General features: G+C 40.8%; 1 protein-coding gene across 1 annotated transcript in view; it reads right to left on the bottom strand.

The window, feature by feature from the left end:
• LOC123513837 (hemicentin-1-like) overlaps positions 1 to 20,000 on the bottom strand; it is a 429,869-nt gene that overhangs the window by 339 nt on the left and 409,530 nt on the right. The gene's annotated exons all lie outside the window — the stretch shown is intronic.

Below are 20,000 nucleotides of genomic sequence, written 5' to 3'. Positions count from 1 at the left end.
AATAATTCATCCTTTCCTTTCATTTATTACAGCTACATTCCAGTATTTCTCTGCGCAGTCCTCATCCCCTAGTTTTAATCGCATTTCATTGGTTATACATTTCTCTCTCTCTCTCTCTCTCTCTCTCTCTCTCTCTCTCTCTCTCTCTCTCTCTCTCTCTCTCTCTCTCTCTCCCTGTTTTGCATCACCTTGTAAGGCCATTAACGTGTTGTTGATGCCTCTAATGGTGGTGTGAATGACTTGAACGGCCAGATAGATAAAAGAGTTGTTGTTGGTGGTGGTGGTGGTGGTGCGTGGTGGTGGTGATGGTAGAGGTGGTGATGATAATGATGAAGAAGAGCTGATTGTAGTAAAGTTTCCTGCGTATGTTATATCTCTTATTTTTCTTAATATTCACTTTACTAAATTAAGTAATTATGGTAAACACACAAGTGAAAAAAAATTGAAAAATTTGTCTCAATACGACAAATCAATTTAGAATATTATATCTTGAAGGACTAAGAAAAAAAAAAATCTTTTTATGTATGTGATTACGTTTGGGGGTGTCCTTTGATAGTATTCATTGCACTGCGAAAAAAAAAAGTTTAGGTGGACACACAAAAAAAGTAAGAAATATAGAAGTTGGTTTTATCTCTTCCAGGTCACAAACCTATTTAGAAGATTACAGTACAAATTTGTCTCCCAAAAAGTCATGATTATTATGATACTCGTCTATTGTTGGTATTCACAACATCGTAAAAATGCATTTGCCTGGACACACACACACACACACACACACACACACACACACACACACACACACACACACACACACACACACACACACGAAAAGAAAAGGAGAACTGAGGCGAGTTTTATATTTTGTGTACCTAATAACATTAATAATGAAAAATGAATATATTTCACTATCAGTATAACGATATAAGTATGTAATTATTTATAAGGTGGTTACAGTATAAAAATCTACGCATGAACACACACACACACACACACACACACACACACACACACACACCAAAAAGAAAAAAAATAGCAAAAGGCTAATACTTTTTTTCTTTTTTAAGACCATAAAACTAATTTAAGAGACTACAATACAAATCCAAACGTCCCCCGAAAAGTTGTAGGAGATTATGGGGAACACAGTTTGGCCGTGAAATGGTTAATTAATGATGAAGAGTTATTAGCTCCTGCCAGGTGGAGTGAGTGAGCGAGTGTCGAGGGTAATTATAATCTGGCATCCCATAATGAATGTAGTAATGAGCAGAATAATATTGGCAGGAGCATTCAAGGTTTCTAATTGATGACGGTGACAGTGAAGGGGAAGGGAGATATTACTCAACACCCATTTTTCTCTTAACTTTGCTGTGTTAGTGTTAATGTTAATGTAGCTGCGTGTTTATCCTATTTCTTTCCATGGTTATCAATTATTACCATAGCGATCAGGTTTGCATGGACACCAGAAAAAAAATCAAAGGATCATTATGACTAAGTGACTAGAGTTAGTGTTGGTGCTGACATTAACCCTTTGACAGCTACTTGGTAATCGTTTCTTTAATAATTTTGAGACAGTTTTATTTGTTCTACAGCCACATCTAATATTCTAACTGGGAAGAATCTATTTTTTTTTTTTACGGTAATGCCTATAGCGCCTGTAGGCACACTTGAAGAGTGTATGGGAAGCGCTGTTCTGCTTCCGCCTATTAGTGGCGCAGGCAAATTTATTTATAGTGGTACCCATATTAGGGCCCATATCACCGCTCAAGCTCATCTTGAGTGTAAACACCTAGAACCTGGGTATCATGGTGATATGTAGGTAACTTTAAACCACTCGACAAATGGCAAAATGCTTTAAGGCTGTACGTGGTGGGATTCGAACCTACGCGTGGACGTCTGCCCGATCCCACGCTCACCACCTTATCCACTATGCCACCGCCTCCCTTTATCTGCAAAATGTATTCGTTTTCATCACTAACACTCAAGTAAATGATTATAAAGACTTCATGCATCGATTCTGGTTTTGGTAATTGTTTCGTGTCGCAGTGAAGAGTTAATGTAGTTGTATAACAAAGGATTTGACATGAAAAGTAGGTCTGCAATAGAAGTCTCTAGATGGGTTTACTGAAAGATGGTAAGTTTCAAAAGCTAAGTATTTGTTATAGGAAAGTTTGTTTAATTTGTTTAATGTAGTTGTGTGTGTAAAGGTAGATATGAATGTAGGTGTGAGATAACGAAAGTGTCTGGCACAGGAATATCTTGATGTTTCTTATTTTCAAATATATAAAATTCATGAGCTCGGAATGTGGTAATTGAATGTTCTTTATATACATTATGATTTAGATATGAGATAGATCTGATTAATGATTTAGTGAGTGACTGATCCTGTCATTGACTAATTGACTGACGAAGTGAACTAAGTGACTGAGCAAAAGAACCAGAGATTAAACAAGTGTGGAAGGAATCTCATAAAAAAAGGGTGAGAAAGTGAAATAACATGAGAGAACGAATGATAGTGAGTGAACGAGAAATTGAGTTAGTGAAAGAGAGAGCAAAGGTGGATAGAAAAAAAATCATACACGTACCTATCTCTCTCTCTCTCTCTCTCTCTCTCTCTCTCTCTCTCTCTCTCTCTCTCTCTTCCATCTTCTTCACACTAGAATCTCTCATACAATATTTTCTCATGTGTATTTTTTTTACCTCTTATTTTTGCCTTCCAAATGCATTCACCTTTGCCTTTACCTACTAATTACTTGGCAGCCTCCTCACACCTGGGCTCATTAATGCAGGTAAGTAAGATAGAAGGACGCGTGGGAAAAATGTCTTTGCTAGATGTTACTTTTTCAGCGTTATCAGAGAGAGAGAGAGAGAGAGAGAGAGAGAGAGAGAGAGAGAGAGAGAGAGAGAGAGAGAGAGAGAGAGAAACGCAACTCTCTCTCTCTCTCTCTCTCTCTCTCTAAAATATTGTGATTTTATCATATTTATCTATAACGACTTATCCTAGATTCCTTCCTTTTCTTCTCTTGTTTTAATTTTTCCTTCTCCTTCTTCAAACTTATGCATTGTCCTCTCTCATGTTTTTCCTAATTGCCTCCACCGTTCGTTCTCTCTTTTCCTCTTTCTTCCTCCTTTTATCATTATTTCATTCAATTATCGCTTCAACCCCTCTCTCTCTCTCTCTCTCTCTCTCTCTCTCTCTCTCTCTCTCTCTCTCTCTCTCAATTTCTCTCTCTCTAGCCATAGAAGCTATAGAGAGAGAGAGAGAGAGAGAGAGAGAGAGAGAGAGAGAGAGAGAGAGAGAGAGAGAGAGAGTGTGTGTCACGTGTTTTGAAGTGATAATGTATAAAATAATTAATTTTGGCCTACTGGCTTAAAGGCCGATACCATTTCAATGCCTGAAAGGGACCAGAACCAGTCATTTTTATTATGTTTTGTGTATGGAGAGGGGGATGAGGGAGTGAAACAGAGAGAGAGAGAGAGAGAGAGAGAGAGAGAGAGAGAGGAGTGAGGTTATTAATTATAATGTAAATGTTAAAAGATTAACACACTCTCTCTCTCTCTCTCTCTCTCTCTCTCTCTCTCTCTCTCTCTCTCTCTCTCTCTCTTTTTCATTAAGTAAGAGAGCAATTAATTCAGGAGACGCTGAAAAATTAATTGAGAAAAAAAAAGATGAAGTGAAAGATACAAAATAAAAAGAGGGAATTAAAAACGTATTATCAAGCAAAATATTTCATCAAACGATACAAGAAACGGAATAATGAAAGAGTAGGATCAACAAATGATAGACAAAAATGATAGACAGTTGGAGCAAGTCTAAATAAAGGGCAAGGTAGGAAAACAAGTAAAAGTTGCAGGCAGGAATGGAAGTGTTGTCTTGGTGAAGGTAAAGGGAGTGAGGAGGAGAGAAATTCCAAACAAGTGTGGACCGAAGAGAGAGAGAGAGAGAGAGAGAGAGAGAGAGAGAGAGAGAGAGAGAGAGAGAGAGAGAGACAAAGGCGACTAGACACACAAAATTAGAGAAAATGGTTCACAGGAAATCAGGGAAGAAAGGAGGACGTGAGAAAAACACAAGAAAAATACCAGTAAAAGATCTAGGAAAAAAGAAAGACAGTGGGAGATTCTTACTAAATAAAAACAATGAAAACAAGAGACAAAACCAACCGCGAAAAGATAAAAGGAAGGAAGAAACTAAAAAAGAAAGTTGATGAAAAAAGAAGAGTAAAGTATGAAATTCACAAAATACATATGTGTGTGTGTGTGTGAGAGAGAGAGAGAGAGAGAGAGAGAGAGAGAGAGAGAGAGAGAGAGAGAGAGAGAGAGAGAGAGAGAGAGAGAGAGAGAGAGAGAATCAACTACCCACGTATGCAGGTATCACGAAAGTTTAGCTTGGCATATACCACGAGGCAAGGAGGGAGAAAGGAAAGGGAAGCGAAGGAAGAAGGCAAGTAAAGGGGAGGAAGTGAAAAAGAAGACGGGACAAACAACAGTTAAGTGGAGGCGAATGGCGGAAGGAAGGAAGGGAGAAGGACGCAGGGAAAAGAAAGCGAATGTGCTGGTAGGTAGGTGGGTAGGGAAGATGCACAGCCAATTGTTCAGAAAGGAGGTAAGTAAGAGAGCATGATTCAATTTGAAGTTTGTGTTATTAATAATATTGTTATTAATCTTTTTTTTTTTTTTGATTCGAGGATGAGATATAAAAGAAAAAGAAAATTAATTGATGAAATGTAGAGAAAAAAACGAATTATTTTGTTGTTTGTTACGTAATTATATTTACTCTTCTGCTGCTGTGACTCCTACTGCTACTACAGCTACTTTATTTTTTTTTTCTGTTTATACCATATGGGCTTTTCACGGGAATTTATGGGCTAAAGGGGTTGTTTTTTGGGTACCTCCTATTTCAAAGCCCACCCGCTAGGAAACCCTTGCCTCGAAATAGGAAACCCAACTTGCAATTGGACCGTGGAGAGAAATCGAACCCGTGCGTTTAGAGACCCCTCGGATTAAAAACACACATGGTTCCACTGTACCACGGCGGTCCTACTACTACTACTACTACTACTTCCACCACAGCTACATAACAATAACAAAAACAATAAGATCACCATACTTTAATATCAATCCTGATATCACTATCATTTCCACCACACTGTTGCCATTATTTTCACTTTCACGTTTACCATTTCCGTTACCGCTACTATTACCACCACCACCGCCGCTGCATAACAAGTACTGGCACAACCATTCTCCAATTTTGAGCTCCATTTGTGCCGTCACTACTGATGCTCCTACTCGCCCACACTACCCTCCCCTCCTACCCGCCATGTACCACCACACAGCGCCCACCCTCGGCCGACAAACACGATTCTACTGCCGTATTGTGCCAGAAAAATGGGGTCTCTTTCTCTCTCTCTTTCTCTCTCTCTCTCTCTCTAGATTGTCTCACCTTACTTTTAACTCAGCTTACTTTTAAATGTTCATTAAAGCACCACCTTCTGATGGTCTAATGCGTAGTTATTTTCTTACTTTTATGTTTTTTCTAGTGTACACCTTCTCTTCTGCCTCCACCTCAGTGTCCCTCCTCCACTCCGTCAAGACGCAGAATTACATTGTTCATTCTTCTTTTAGTCTTACTCGTCTAAATTTGAGTGTTTTTTTTGCGGTCTCGTTATTGTCATTATTTTCTTTTAGCATTTGCAACGTCCAACTCTTTACGCTAAAGCATTTGTTTTTAGTTGATGATCGGTTGGGTCAATCAGTGTTGTCTAATTTCCTACCGATAAATTTTTCTTACCTAAAATACTGTTTTCTGACTTTTTTTTCTGGCTGACTGATCGCTCCTTACTGCATATAACTTGCAAGAATCATTGTCACGTTGTTTACTTCTTTGTCTTTAAGAATTTGTACTAAAAATATTATGGAAAAGTATTCTGGTTTTGTTGTTTTTAAGAATATAATTCAATGTATCCTTCCGCTGCTGAGTACGTTATATTTACATCATCATACTCGTATTTCTAAATAGATTTGACAGTGGCGTAGTGGCTAAGGTGGTGAGCATGGGATCAGGTAGACGTCCACGAGTAGTTTTGAATCCCACCACGTACGGTCTTGTTACTTTGCCATTTGTCGAGTGGCTTAAAGTTACCTACATGTCACCATGATACCAAGGTTCTAAGTGGCTACACAAAAGATGCGTTTGAGTGGTGATATGGGCCCTAATATGGGTACTACTATAAATAAAATTGCCTGCGCCATTAATAGGTGGAAGCTGAACAGCGCTACAGACCATTAAAAAAAAAAAAAGAACATTACGACTATTTCCAAAGTCCCACAGAGATGAGTCGAGTTTTCATAGGAATTTTCTCCCTTCATGACACCGAATTTCTCATATCAACTTCAAAATCAGAAAATAACACCTTTAAAAACAGCAATAACGTTCACAACAGCCTCGTCCGAACAGTCGAGATAAGCCGCTAATACACTTAAAAATGCTGACTTAAGTGGTAAAAACTGATGGTAGGTAACGGGCCACGCGCGTCCAATGTGGCTAAGTCCCAGCAATGCGAGTGTAATCCACCACACACGTTTATGTTAATGCAAACGTTATGTGCAAGGAGGAAAAGCACCACTTACTCAACTATAGTGTAAGCTCCATTGCACTACCGTTTTGTCTCCCCGCTTCCTGGTTTGTCCGTCTAGCTGCCTGCCTCTGTTTCTCACTTATGTTTGTCTCTTTTTTTTTTTATCTTTGTGTGTTTCTTTGCAGTGTGATATCCATTTATTTATGTAACTCTCTCTCTCTCTCTCTCTCTCTCTCTCTCTCTCTCTCTCTCTCTCTCTGTTTCTAGGTCGAAGGTCACATCCCGGTGTAGTTTGGCCTCGCAGCATTTCCTTCGTCTGTGTTATGCATCACAGCATTTCCTCGTCCACCTGCTTCCTCCTCCTACTCTCCTACCTTTTCAGTTTGAGTTGCTTTTTCTTGCTCATATTACGCTTACGTGTTTGATTTTCTTTGATCATATTCTTAGGTTATTTTTCTTGTTTATAAGTCCTCGCAATTGTTGTAATTATTTTTTTTTTTCGTCCAGATATTATTTGTAGGTGATACGGATGTGGTTGATTTCATGAATGCTGTCATTTTGCATTTTTTACGTATTTATTACTTGTTTTTGGATGTATTCAGTAACACAAATTTTCCATCTTACCTTTTTACAGAGAACGCAAATGATGTATTTTTATATTAGTTTTCCATTCATCATTCATTGTCTTTGTATTCATTTCAAATAACTGTTTTCAGGTTACATGTTTTTTTACAGGTTTTGCTTTGAAGGAGGCGACCTTTCATTCTGGTGCATCATTTCTTTTATTATTATTATTATTATTATTATTATTATTGGTTGTTAAGTATTCGCAAAGTTGAATTTAATGTTAATATTACACTTTTTTACCAATAATACTTTTGATAATTCTCTCTCTCTCTCTCTCTCTCTCTCTCTCTCTCTCTCTCTCTCTCTCTCTCTCTCGCTCTCTCTCTCTCTCACCTTTCCCTTCTCTTTCTTTCTCTTCATTCTGCAGTTCAGTTCTTGTATCCTCTTTTCTTCTCACATTTGTTCTTCGCTCTCTTCTCCTTCACATTCATATTTCCTCTCTCTCTCTCTCTCTCTCTCTCTCTCTCTCTCTCTCTCTCTCTCTCTCTCTCTCTCTCTCTCTCTCTCTCTCTCTCTCACTGTCTGTCTTCCACTTTTCTCAATTTTTTTCTCGTGCCTTTTAATTAACTATATTTTCCTTCTTTTTCTTTTCCCCTAAGTCTCTCTCTCTCTCTCTCTCTCTCTCTCTCTCTCTCTCTCTCTCTCTCTCTCTCTCTCTCTCTCTTCAGTGCCACCAGGGTCGACGCCCGCAGCAGATGCCTCACTAACAACACCTATGCTTGAGTAAATTTTCAGCTGAGTCTGCCGCGAGTGAAGTGTGGCAGTGATGAAGAAGATTTAGGGGGGCGAATGCTCTTATTATGCACGATGAGCACCCCTGATGAACGCCTCCTGCAGGGCCGCGTGGGAAGCCAGGGTGGCAAGCGGGGAGAGGCATGAATATCGTAAAGATGAAAGGAAAAGTTGAGGAATTTCATGCATATAATAAGTGGGGAATTAAAGCGCCATATTGTCTAGTGTTGATTACATAAATATAAGTGGTGATGCTGTAGTGAGTGTTTTTGCTGGTTGTTTTCTTGTCAGTTTCTTGTGCTTTCTGTGTGTGTGTGTGTGTGTGTGTGTGTGTGTGTGTGTGTGTGTGTGTGTGTGTGTGTGTGTGTGTGTGTGTGTGTGTGTGTGTGTGCACGTGCTAGGTATATAGATATAGTGATTGATAGACAGGAATGTAATAACAGAAAGGGATGACAGATGTATGACAAGTTAACTGTTGATCCATAACAATATTGTCTCCTAATCTATCCATTCTCTTTGTCCTCCTCCTCCATATCCTCCTCCTCTTCCTCTACTTACTATAGTAGAACCAGAATATCCTGACCCATAAGGTGAGGTTGATATTCTTCGTTAAAAGAAGAACTGTTACTTTGTTTTCTTTGAAGTAATGAGTGATATATGGCAACGTCGTAGGGAATATCAGCCTCACCTTATGGGTCAGTAATTTCTGGTTCTACTACAGTACTACTACTACTACTACTACTACTACTACTACTACTACTACTACTACTGCTACTACTACTACTACGACTAGTACTATTACTGCTGCTACTGAACATTACGTATGGTAACAGGCAAAAGAACCAAACTCTTCACCACCATCCTTCCTCTCCTTCTGGCATCTCTCTGACAGAACACAGAGGGAAACACGAAGACACAGGAATAATATATTGAAGGATAAAGACAGAGGAAGGAGCTCTATAAACAATAATGCCAATGCGTCCTTTGGATGGAAATGGGAGAGGGAAGTGAAGCTTCATAAGTCATCAATGGCAGTCCCTATAAAAGTATGCCTATTGTTATTCATCTTGTCGTCTTTGTCCGTATAGTTTCTTATCTTCTGAGTTCCCTATTGACACTAAGAACTTGATTAATGAGAGCATTCAGTCATGTACCGCAAAATTCTGCACTCATTTATAGAATAAGTATACTACGATCATTTTCCTTTAACGTTAAGGTCAATAACTTAAAGATAGGTTTGATTTAAGTACTGTTTCTTTAATACACTTGTAGAAAACTGGGAAAAAAACATTATTCTACTGCTATATGTGAAACAGAACAAATAACATTTAAGAAAAAAAATAATGCAATTTTTCTTAACTTGCATAAAAGTATAAAAATATTACTTGTATAGACAGAAACAAAAGGAATAATAGCATGAAATAAAGAAAAAAAGTCAGCAATATCCTTTCCTTTAACTGAAAGAATTAGAGTGAAAGGAGATTAATTCCAGCAGCCTTTCATTTGGCGGAGAGTTGTTTGTTTAGTGTTATTGGCGGAAAAGTGAGTCCAAAGCTGGCGGTGAATTCCGGGTGTGGCTTAACAGCGTTTTAATAAAGGCAAACTATTATACGCTTCCGCAGGGAGAGAAGGAGGGAGGGATGGAGAGAGGAATGGGAGCGAGGAAGGGATGGAGGGAGGGAGGGTCAGGGAAGGGATTTCTCTAGTGATTGAATCATGACGCAGGTAAAGTGCACTGGCATGAAAAAGAGAGAGAGAGAGAGAGAGAGAGAGAGAGAGAGAGAGAGAGAGAGAGAGAGAGAGAGAGAGAGAGAGAGAGAGAGAGAGAGAGAGAGAGAGAGAGAGAGAGAGAGAGAGAGAGAGAGAGAGAATGTCCATAATATTTAGGTTTTTGTTATTCTCCTTTCTTATTGATATATTTACTGCATATCTTCTCATTTTTTTACATTTTAAAACTGGTTTTTTTCTTTTTTTCCTTTAATTTGATTGCTTTGTCCTATTTACCTAGTTTGGTCTATTTTTTTCTTTATTTCTTTTATTTTGATACTAGAATATCTCTTATTAACATTTATTCTAGTTCATATCTGATCTCTATTCTTTTTCTAAAGCAATAATTTTACAGCTAAAACTCCGCGATGTAAGAGCGTTAAGAAGACTGCTACTCAAAACAACACCTCGAACATGTATAACTCCGAAAACAAGTCTTCATAACATATCATGTAAAGAAGGTGTAAGAGAGAGAGAGAGAGAGAGAGAGAGAGAGAGAGAGAGAGAGAGAGAGAGAGAGAGAGAAAATATTTAATATAAAAGCATCATCGCAACAGTTAGTGCTACGTTTCAGGCTTCCTACATAACACACAGCCTTACCTAACACACGTAACACTAATAAGTGGCCACTTCCTCATCACTTGCCATATCTATATTCAGTCTTCTGGTTCTCATTTTTATTTGCTGTTGCTATATAGTAGAGTAACCAAACACCCTTGTGTAGTCTAAAGATTTACTGATGCTACTCATTCTCTACATAATGGTAGGGGAAATTCATTAAACAAACTCGAGTCATCTGAAATATTATATACACCTTGGTTCATTGAATAAGAGTGTACAGTTCGAAGGGCGTTCCTACGCCATACTCCCACAAACTTACACAATCTAACAACCTTCCAAGGCTAATGCTATAGCAAAGCCACTAAACAAAGTATAAAAAAAAAAAAAAACTAAACACACTTCTCTCTACCTTGTCTTATAAATAATCGTTTTCCTCGAACCTCAACGTCCTTTCATATCAAATCGAATCACACATCCACAACAGCTATATTCTCATCTTACACTATCCTACTTTTCATAATAAAAGTGTTATGTTTAATCCCCTACGGCATTGGTATTCATTGCGCGGCTCGCGAGCCACTGGGTGCTTGCGATGACTCACCTTGCGAGTCTCGAAAAAGAAATAAATAAATGAATAAAAAACAAAAATAAATAGAAAAATAATAATTTTCAAATAAGATACATATTTTCATGAGGTGAGATGGAAGACGAAGTCACAGGAAGAGATAACATTCTAACATCCCTACCCTAGTCGTACAGAAATTGTACGTGTCCACTACGGGAAACTGATAAGAGACACGTCTACCCCTCGGCATCGGTATCTCGCTGAATCAGTTGAGTTCAAGCTTTCGGGGGAGACTGGACGTATTTCGTTACTCTTTGAGATTTGCTATTGTTTTCTTTTTAAATAGGCAACAGATATTTGAGACTGTGGTTCTCTCAATGAATTTGTTTAACCGAAGTAGTTCCCTTGCAAAAATTAGTGAATTACACTGCCCTACGGTATGAGATTAATTATCTTTCTTAACTTTATACCATCTCCATAACTATAACACCTTCTTAATCTACAGCAGCTTCCTATAATAACTTTATTCCATTTATCTATTACTACATCGACATTTTGTCAGCCTTTTTATAACTACCTCTACACCACCTTCACCACTGCTTACCTTCTGTATACTGTTCTTTCATTCTAGATACTTTTAACACGATCCAGCCACTACTTCAGTCAACACAATGGAATGACGGACTGAAGAGCTTAAGGTAAAACTTCGCTAATGAAGAGTAGTGTGTGTGTGTGTGTGTGTGTGTGTGTGTGTGTGTGTGTGTGTGTGTGTGTGTGTGTGTGTGTGTGTTAGAAATGATGAAATGAATCGCAAAGCTTTAAGTCATTACGTTTGATTTACTGTATACTGAAGGATTTCATCTGAAATGACGTAGGAAGTGACACACACACACACACACACACACACACACACACACACACACACACACACACACACACACACACACACCTTTTTTTTTTCACTGAAAACTTCGCTGCGTAATATGCAAGAAAATATGCCCTTTCTTGATTCTTTTTTCTTTAACTTCATAACTCAGATATTTTTGTAGCGTCTCGACTTGTGCCGTTTCCTCACCAACATTTTCATGCATACAAGATTTCCAAGACCTGAGGCGAGAAGGTGCATTCAAAGACAACTTTTACCGGCAGCAATGCTATTAAAGTAAAGACTGGTGATGTCAAAAGGTGATGAAAAAAAACACAAAAGAAGACACACAGAAGTAGAAGCAGCAGCAGACTTAACCATCTTGATGAAACAGTTTGCTAGTAGCTACACTGTGCAACCTAAGGTATTAGATGTGTATATTGTACTTTGTTAAGAAATTTAGGAAAGGAAAAAATGAGATAATCTTTTTCCTAACAAACGGTGAATTTACGAGATTCTTGAAAAATAAATAAACATAAAAAGTAAATCATTTATTTTTCTGAGGCATTTTGAGAGTCATCTTTCAAGACAGTCGACATAAAAGTAAGGGTAAGAAATAGCAGTCAGACATACAGAGAGTTGTAAGATTTATCATTAAATGAGTAATGAAGGATAATAAAGGAAAGGACACGGAATACGAACTACTTATATTACACACACCTAACCTAAAGTAAGATATAGAGCATAGTAAAGAAGACAGGTAATGAATTCGTAAGCTCAATGAAGAGTGAAAGTAGCTACCTAGCATATATGAATTACAGTAGAGGAGTGGAGCAAGCTAATCAATACGAAGACTTTCATATGTATACCTGCGGTGCGCTTTATCTATTCTAAACCCTTTCTGGCTCAGCGACCGATTTCCTGTTTTCTCAATGGTCCCGGCTTTGTATTCTGGAGCGTTTGGCGTCTCATCTTGAGAAACTGTAACATGCTTTAGTGGTTTTGTTAGAGATTCTTTAGTAGTTTCCTGTTTTAAGCAATAGCATTCAGTATGTTCAGTAGAGAAAATAACATATTTCAAAATCTACTGTTAGAGATGCGTGTAAATTTTTCAAGTAATCCTTTTTGTGCTGTTAATTGGTATATACCGTAGTGAAAAGACTAAAGGAATTAAGAGGGAAAAAAATATAAGTAGAAAATGCACAGAGAAATCAAGGCACAGCTGACACACGGTCATTCACTTTGGGGTTTTCATCAAGCTACAACATTCCTTCCTTTGTCTACTTCGTTCCCACACAAATAATCACAAAACCAAGATAAATGAAAAAAAGGGAACTAAACATTGTGTTACCTCTACATATACTTTATTAATGTGACCTTTCATTTCTTTTTCTTGACAGTCATTCAAGGGTTATTTTAAAGTGACTCGTTTGTCAGGATTCTTTTCTGTTATTTCCTCCTCCTTAAATTATTTTGCCTTCCAGCCCTTCCTTTCTCCTTCTCCCACCTTTCCTTTGTTCTCTTTGTCTTTCTGTCTATATTCATTCAACCTTTTCGTTCTTCTTTCACATTTTTCCACCTACACCCTATTTCACGTTTTAATTGACTTGTCTTTGTAATATTATATATTTCGCATTTCCCCTTTTCCTGACCAGTGCCTTTCAATCATTAGTTATCAACCCATTCATCATTAAATCATCTCAGCAAGCATAAATATCAATTCCTCGCATTTTCATTTCATTCGTATCTCACTCACCTCACATTCTCAATATATTAATTAGCTAATCCACAAATACGAAAACAAACATGCTTATTACTTTCATCTCACATTCTTCCGTCGTATCTTTCACTCTGCATACTTCTCCTTCTCCTCCAACTCATTCTCGCTCTCTTCCTCTTCCTACTCTTCTAACGTGCTTTTCCTCCTTCCTCCCATTCCGTCACTCCTTCTCCGTGTAATAATGTTCACCTGCCACTCTGCTTTTTCTGCGCCTACTTCCTCGGCAGCGGCAAGACATTTTTCCTCTCTTTATTAAAACCAGGGGCAGAGATTCTTGCACATCCGCCAACGCAAGAAAAGCGGAGAAAGCACGCAAAAGAGAGATTGATGGTGTGTTTACTTGGATGAGAGAGAGAGAGAGAGAGAGAGAGAGAGAGAGAGAGAGAGAGAGAGAGAGAGAGAGAGAGAGAGAATTCTTGCTATTTCTATCCAATTTTTCCACATATAGTTTACTGATAATCGTAAATATAAATAGAAATACCATAAGTACAGACCATCAAATCTACTCTCTCTCTCTCTCTCTCTCTCTCTCTCTCTCTCTCTCTCTCTCTCTCTCTCTCTCTCTCTCTCTCACACACACAATGCTAAGCTCATTTCGAAACATTACCACAACGTCCCCACTTCAATTCCCCTCGGCTATAACTCTCCACACGCCACACTTGCTTCCAGTACACTAAGAAAAAAAAATATATATATATATATATATATATATATATATATATATATATATATATATATATATATATATATATATATATATATATATATATATATATATATATATATATATATATATATATATATATATATATATATATATATATATATATATATATATATATATATATATATATATATACTGTATCAACATGAAGCGCCGTGATTCTACTATATACCATTTTTTCGATACCTCAAGTTGACAATATTGTTTCTCAATATTACACAACATTCATTCATTCATCGATATTCTTTACATGTTAACGGCATCCACCCTTTCGACATCTGCATATATTAGTCATGTTGCAATAGAGGACTTATTACAATATTTTCTGAAGCTTGTAGTATGACTATAGTGATTACATTTTTCGCTCAGTGTAGGTTCAGCTCCAGCCTCCCGCCAATTGGTTAGTTGCAATAGGGAATGAAGGGTGAGGGAAGAGCCTTATTTTACCTATTTGCAGAGAGAGAGAGAGAGAGAGAGAGAGAGAGAGAGAGAGAGAGAGAGAGAGAGAGAGAGAGAGAGAGAGAGAGAGAGAGAGAGAGAGACGGAAACGTGGCTCACTGGAGAGGTAGAACCAACGTTTGGTAAGGTCCCTGGGTACTCCCACTGGATAAGGAAGGACAGGGAGAACAGAGCAGGCGGAGGAGTGGCAGCTTGCTTTAGGGACGGCCTCCAAACCCAGGAACTTGAGGTGACGGTTCCTCATCAAACGGAAGCACTGTTCTTCAGGGTGGTACTGGAAGACAACAGAGGTCTCCTCCTCTGTATCATGTACCGCCCCCCCAGGCAAGAACGGGCACCCCTGGACTTCCTGACGGAGGAGCTCGACACCCTTCTTCTACGCCATAAATGCTCCCACGTGATGGTAGTGGGAGACCTTAACTGCCACCTGGAGCAGAACGCTTATGACGACCTCGTGGAGGTGCAGGGCCTAACAAATCATGTTACCTTCCCCACGCATGTGCGAGGAGGGATGCTGGACCCTGTGCTGTCAGACCTCCCGAGACGAGCGTCCGCTGTCAGCAGCTGGGGCCTGTAGGCAGCTCGGATCATTACGCTGTCCTGGCCCGAGTCGAGCTGAACGCAACGCGAGAGGACGCTGTCCCACGCACCATCTGGCTCTGGGGGAGGGCTGACTGGCCGACCATGAGGCGTGCCCTGGAGGAGACAAACTGGGAGAAACCTTGGTGGGTGATGCCGAGGAGCAGGCACGAGCGCTCACTACTAAGCTCCTCATCCTCCAGCAGCAGTATGTCCCCAGCAGAGTGTATCTCTCCAGGCCTGACGATCCTGCTTGGTTTGGCTTCCGCTGCAAGGCCGCTGCTGAGGCCAAACACGCCGCCTGGCTGAGGTACAAGCGGCACCCGACGCAGAGGAACAAGGCACTACACAAGGCTGCCTGCAAACGGGTGGTAGCTGCCTGCAGATGGGCCAAACATAGAAAACAGGAGGACCTAAAACGGAAACTTTGTGGCCCAGGAGTAGGAGGCAAGACCTGGTGGAGCTTAGTCAAGGAGCGCCAAGGAGCTAAACACCAAGACGCCATCCCTCCACTCCTCAGGCCTGACGGTTCCACTGCCACAAGCAGCTGGGACAAGGCCTCACTCCTGGCTACAAGCTTCAGCAACAAGATGAGGGTTGGAGACCCGGAAAGACAAGCGCCTCACCTGCCACTGGAGACTCAAAGCACCATCACCCTGGTCTCAGTGACAGCTGGACAAGTTGAGAGGCTCCTGAGAGCAGTGGAAGTGGGTAAAGCCACCGGCCCGGACGACGTCAGCCCACACCTCCTTAAGAACTGTGCTAAGGAGCTGTCAGGTCCTCTCTCCAACGTCTTTACGACCTGCCTGAGGGAAAAAAATGGCCCTCAATGTGGAAAGAGGCACGAGTCGTTCCGGTCCACAAGAAGAGCTCGCGGTCTGTACCCAGCAACTACAGGCCGATCTCCCTGCTCTCTGTGGTGGGCAAGGTGCTGGAGCGGATAGTGGCTGGAGCCATCTGTCAACATCTGAGTGAAAACCATCTCCTCTCAGAGAGACAGTTTGGCTTCAGGCCAGGCCGGTCCACCTCCGACCTACTCCTGCTCCTCACCAAAGACTGGCAAAACGCCCTGGACGAGGGCCTGGACACGCTTGTGGTAGCCCTGGATATAGCTGGAGCCTTTGATAGGGTCTGGCACGCGGGACTTCTTGAAAAGCTCCGTGCCAAGGGTATCCAGGGAGACCTACTGCTACTGCTTGACGACTACCTACGTGGGAGGACTCTTCATGTGGTCGTCAATGGGAAATCGTCAGAGCCCTCGCCAGTTCAAGCCTCCGTTCCACAGGGTTCAGTGCTGGGCCCAATCCTGTGGAACATCTATATCGACGACCTGCTCCGAAAACTACCGACAGTGGAAGCATATGCGGACGACTGCACCCTCTCCCGGTCCTACTGCCGCCTTGATAGCCAGAGCGCTGTCCGGCAGCTAAACAAGCAGCTACGGCTGGTGGAGCAATGGGGAGAAACGTGGCAAGTCTCCTTTGCACCTGAGAAGACGCAGGCGATGGTCATCTCGCGGTCGCCAGGAGCCTCCAGAGCGGTCTCAGAGCAGCTGTGCTTTGGAGGCAAGGCTCTGTCTCTCCAGGACCACATCAAGGTCTTAGGGGTGACGGTGGACCGCTGCCTGCGCTTCGACGGCCATGTAGGTGCAGTCACCCGACAGGCGTCTCTAAGAGTCTCTGCCCTGCGGAGGGTGGCGGGAACGCTTGACCCACACGGCATCATCACGCTATACAAGGCGCAGATACGTCCGTGCCTGGAGTACGGCTGCCTGTCGTGGATGTCAAGTGCCGCCACCCACATGCAGAGACTTGACAAGGTGCAGCGACGAGCTCTACGTCTGGCGGGATACGACGCACACCAGGACGACCTGCCGCCACACACCCCCGTCACGTCGTTGGAGCACCGACGAGATGTGGCAGCGCTGGTGGTGTGCCACAAAACTCAGGTGCAAGGAGTACCGCACCTCCGACGCCTGGGACTTCCACCACGCGCTGCCCAGAGGCCCACGCGAGCTGCTGCCACCAGTGAGCAGACTGTGGAGGTGCCCTTCTCCAACACACGGCAGCACCAACGAACATACAGTGCCCGGACCTCAAGGATGTGGAACGCATTCACCACAACCACACCCCAGGTGGAGGACATGTCCACCCAGCAGGTCAAGGTGGCAGCACACAGGTGGCGTGGAACGCAGGCCACTCCTCTGGTGCTAACGTAAAAGTTATTAATGTAAAAACAATATTCTTAATGTATCTTAACTATTGTTAGGCTTTTTAAATAATTCCATACTCAACGTGGAATTTTAAGCCGAATATGTAAATATATGTACTATGTTTAAATAAAAAAAAAAGAGAGAGAGAGAGAGAGAGAGAGAGAGAGAGAGAGAGAGAGAGAGAGAGAGAGAGAGAGAGAGAGAGAGAGAGAGAGAGAGAGAGAGAGAGAGAGAGAGAGAGAGAGAGACTCTCCTCTCACGAGTAAGGCTGGCGATAACAAAAGGTGTGCCATCTGTCTTTCCTTCCTACAGATCTCTCTCTCTCTCTCTCTCTCTCTCTCTCTCTCTCTCTCTCTCTGTCTGTCTCTCTGTGTGTGTGTGTGTGTGTGTGTGTGTGTGTGTGTGTGTGTGTGTGTGTGTGTGTGTGTGTGTGTGTGTGTGTGTGTGTGTGTGTGTGTGTGTGTGTGTGTGTGTGTGTGTGTGTGTGTGTGTGTGTGTGTGTGTGTGTGGGTGTGTGTGTGTAGGAAGCAGGCAAAATATCTTATAGACGTCAGGAGGAGGAAAGGGTGGTGACAGAGACGGTGGTGGCAGTGGTGGTGGCGGAAAAGGAGGACGAGGAAGAGGCTTGATGAGTTGATTGAAAGTAACCAGAGCTGCAACAACAACAGGAGGAGGAGGAAGAGGAAGAGGAGGAGGAAGAGGGAGGAGGAGGAGGAGGAGGAGGAGGAGGAGGAGGAGGAGGAGGATAACACCATGAGGAAACCTATATGAAAATACCTTGCTTTCCCCAATCTATCTCTCCACTAAGTCCCCAAGTCTGCCCTAATCCCCACACCCCGGACAACCCTACCTGAAGTTAATCCCAAATGTATCCCGCAGTCGTCTATCTTAATTCTCTTGTTTTCCCTCTCCCTCTCCCTCTCTCTCTCTCTCTCTCTCTCTCTCTCTCTCTCTCTCTCTCTCTCTCTTACCTGGTCGATAAAACATCTTCCAACCTCATGTTTCCTTTTTCTTGATTACTCCTATTTCCCAAGATTTATTCGTAGAACATCGCTAGTTTATTATGAAATGTGCTCCCTTAGACTTAATGTGTTGGTTAGTGTGATACATTGAGAGGTTAAATGGGAATACTTTTTCCATATATATTCGCCATTTAGAGCTCTTCCCAGTGATATTTATGCCGTTTCCTTGTCATGTAACTTCTCTCTTCCTCCTCTTACTTCTCGTTCACCTTTTTTTTTTCTTTCTTCATTTGTTTTCTTTTCTTTTCAGGTATCTAAGTGTCCTTGGTGCTATATTTCTTTCGTGTTCATTGGACTTTTCTTTGTTATTGTTATCATTGCCTATAATGGCTTACTAATATTCCCTTTTTTCATAATCTGTATTTTCCAAATTATTTTTTTCAAATTTTCTTTGCTTTCTGTTTCTATTCTTCTTGTTTCTAGTCTTCTTTCTTCTCCTCCTCTTCCTCCACCTCCTCCTTCTTCTCCTCCTCTCCCTTTTACTCCTGTCTTCTCTTTCATTCACATGAGAACAACAAATATATTTAATTTTGCTAATTATAATACAAGCCATCTTTTTCATCCTATCCATCTCAGTATCACCTTAAAATGTAAAGGAATAAAAGAAAGTACGGAATCTACGATGAGACAAAAAATTAAAAGAAACATAAGGACTAGTGTGAATAAAACAAGGTAGTCCCTCAAAAAGATAAAAAAATATGACAGAATAATATGAAACGGAAGAAAAGTGTATTAAAAATGATGAGTTAATGTACGGAGGATGAATAAGGTAGATATGAAAAAGAAAACTCAACGCTGTTCAAATAAAAAAAAAAGAGAAAAAGAAAAAAATAACTTACATTAAAACAAGCAAAAAATAAATGAAAAAGGCGGAACGTCAATGAAAAATAAAAATAAACACTTGGACAAGACCAGGCAGGAGTACTACACGGGCGGTAGTACAACATATATTCACGACACGCACCTTTCCCTCGCACGCTTGTATCAGCCGAAGAGAAATATGCGCATATTCATCAACACACGCGAGCAGCAACACCAGGGAGGGGTACGAGAGGTGAGTGAGGAAGGTTTGGTGGGGAGCTGACATGGACAGGCACTCCAGACAACAGGGCGGGGTACAGTACTGAAGTGGGATGGGAAAGCGACATGGACAGGTACTCCAAACAATTTGGAGGACGTACACTTGCTACTGAAAACTTATTTAGAGGAGGAAAACATGGTGAACTGCAACACATGAAAAGTAACAATAATTATAAAAAAAAAACTAAAAAGGAAAAAAAAACAAAAGAGTTCCATCAATTTATATGCATGTAAATTCCAGGATGAAGATTGCTTTGCGAAAAATCTATATCAATATGATAAATTTCTGCAGTGATATATTTCCGTTAACCTGATATAACATACTATAAAATTTACCAACTATTGTGATGTAACGTTATGTAACGTAACCTAAACATTTTTACCATGAGTTAAACTAACCTATCCTACGAAAGCTAACATTTCGTAACGTAAACTAACTTTTTTCACACATTTAA

Source organism: Portunus trituberculatus, chromosome 37, assembly GCF_017591435.1.
Source record: "Portunus trituberculatus isolate SZX2019 chromosome 37, ASM1759143v1, whole genome shotgun sequence".
In the NCBI taxonomy this organism is placed as follows: Eukaryota; Metazoa; Arthropoda; class Malacostraca; order Decapoda; family Portunidae; genus Portunus; species Portunus trituberculatus.
The sequence above is the reverse complement of the archived record's forward strand: the minus strand, read 5'-3'. Positions and strand labels throughout refer to the sequence as shown.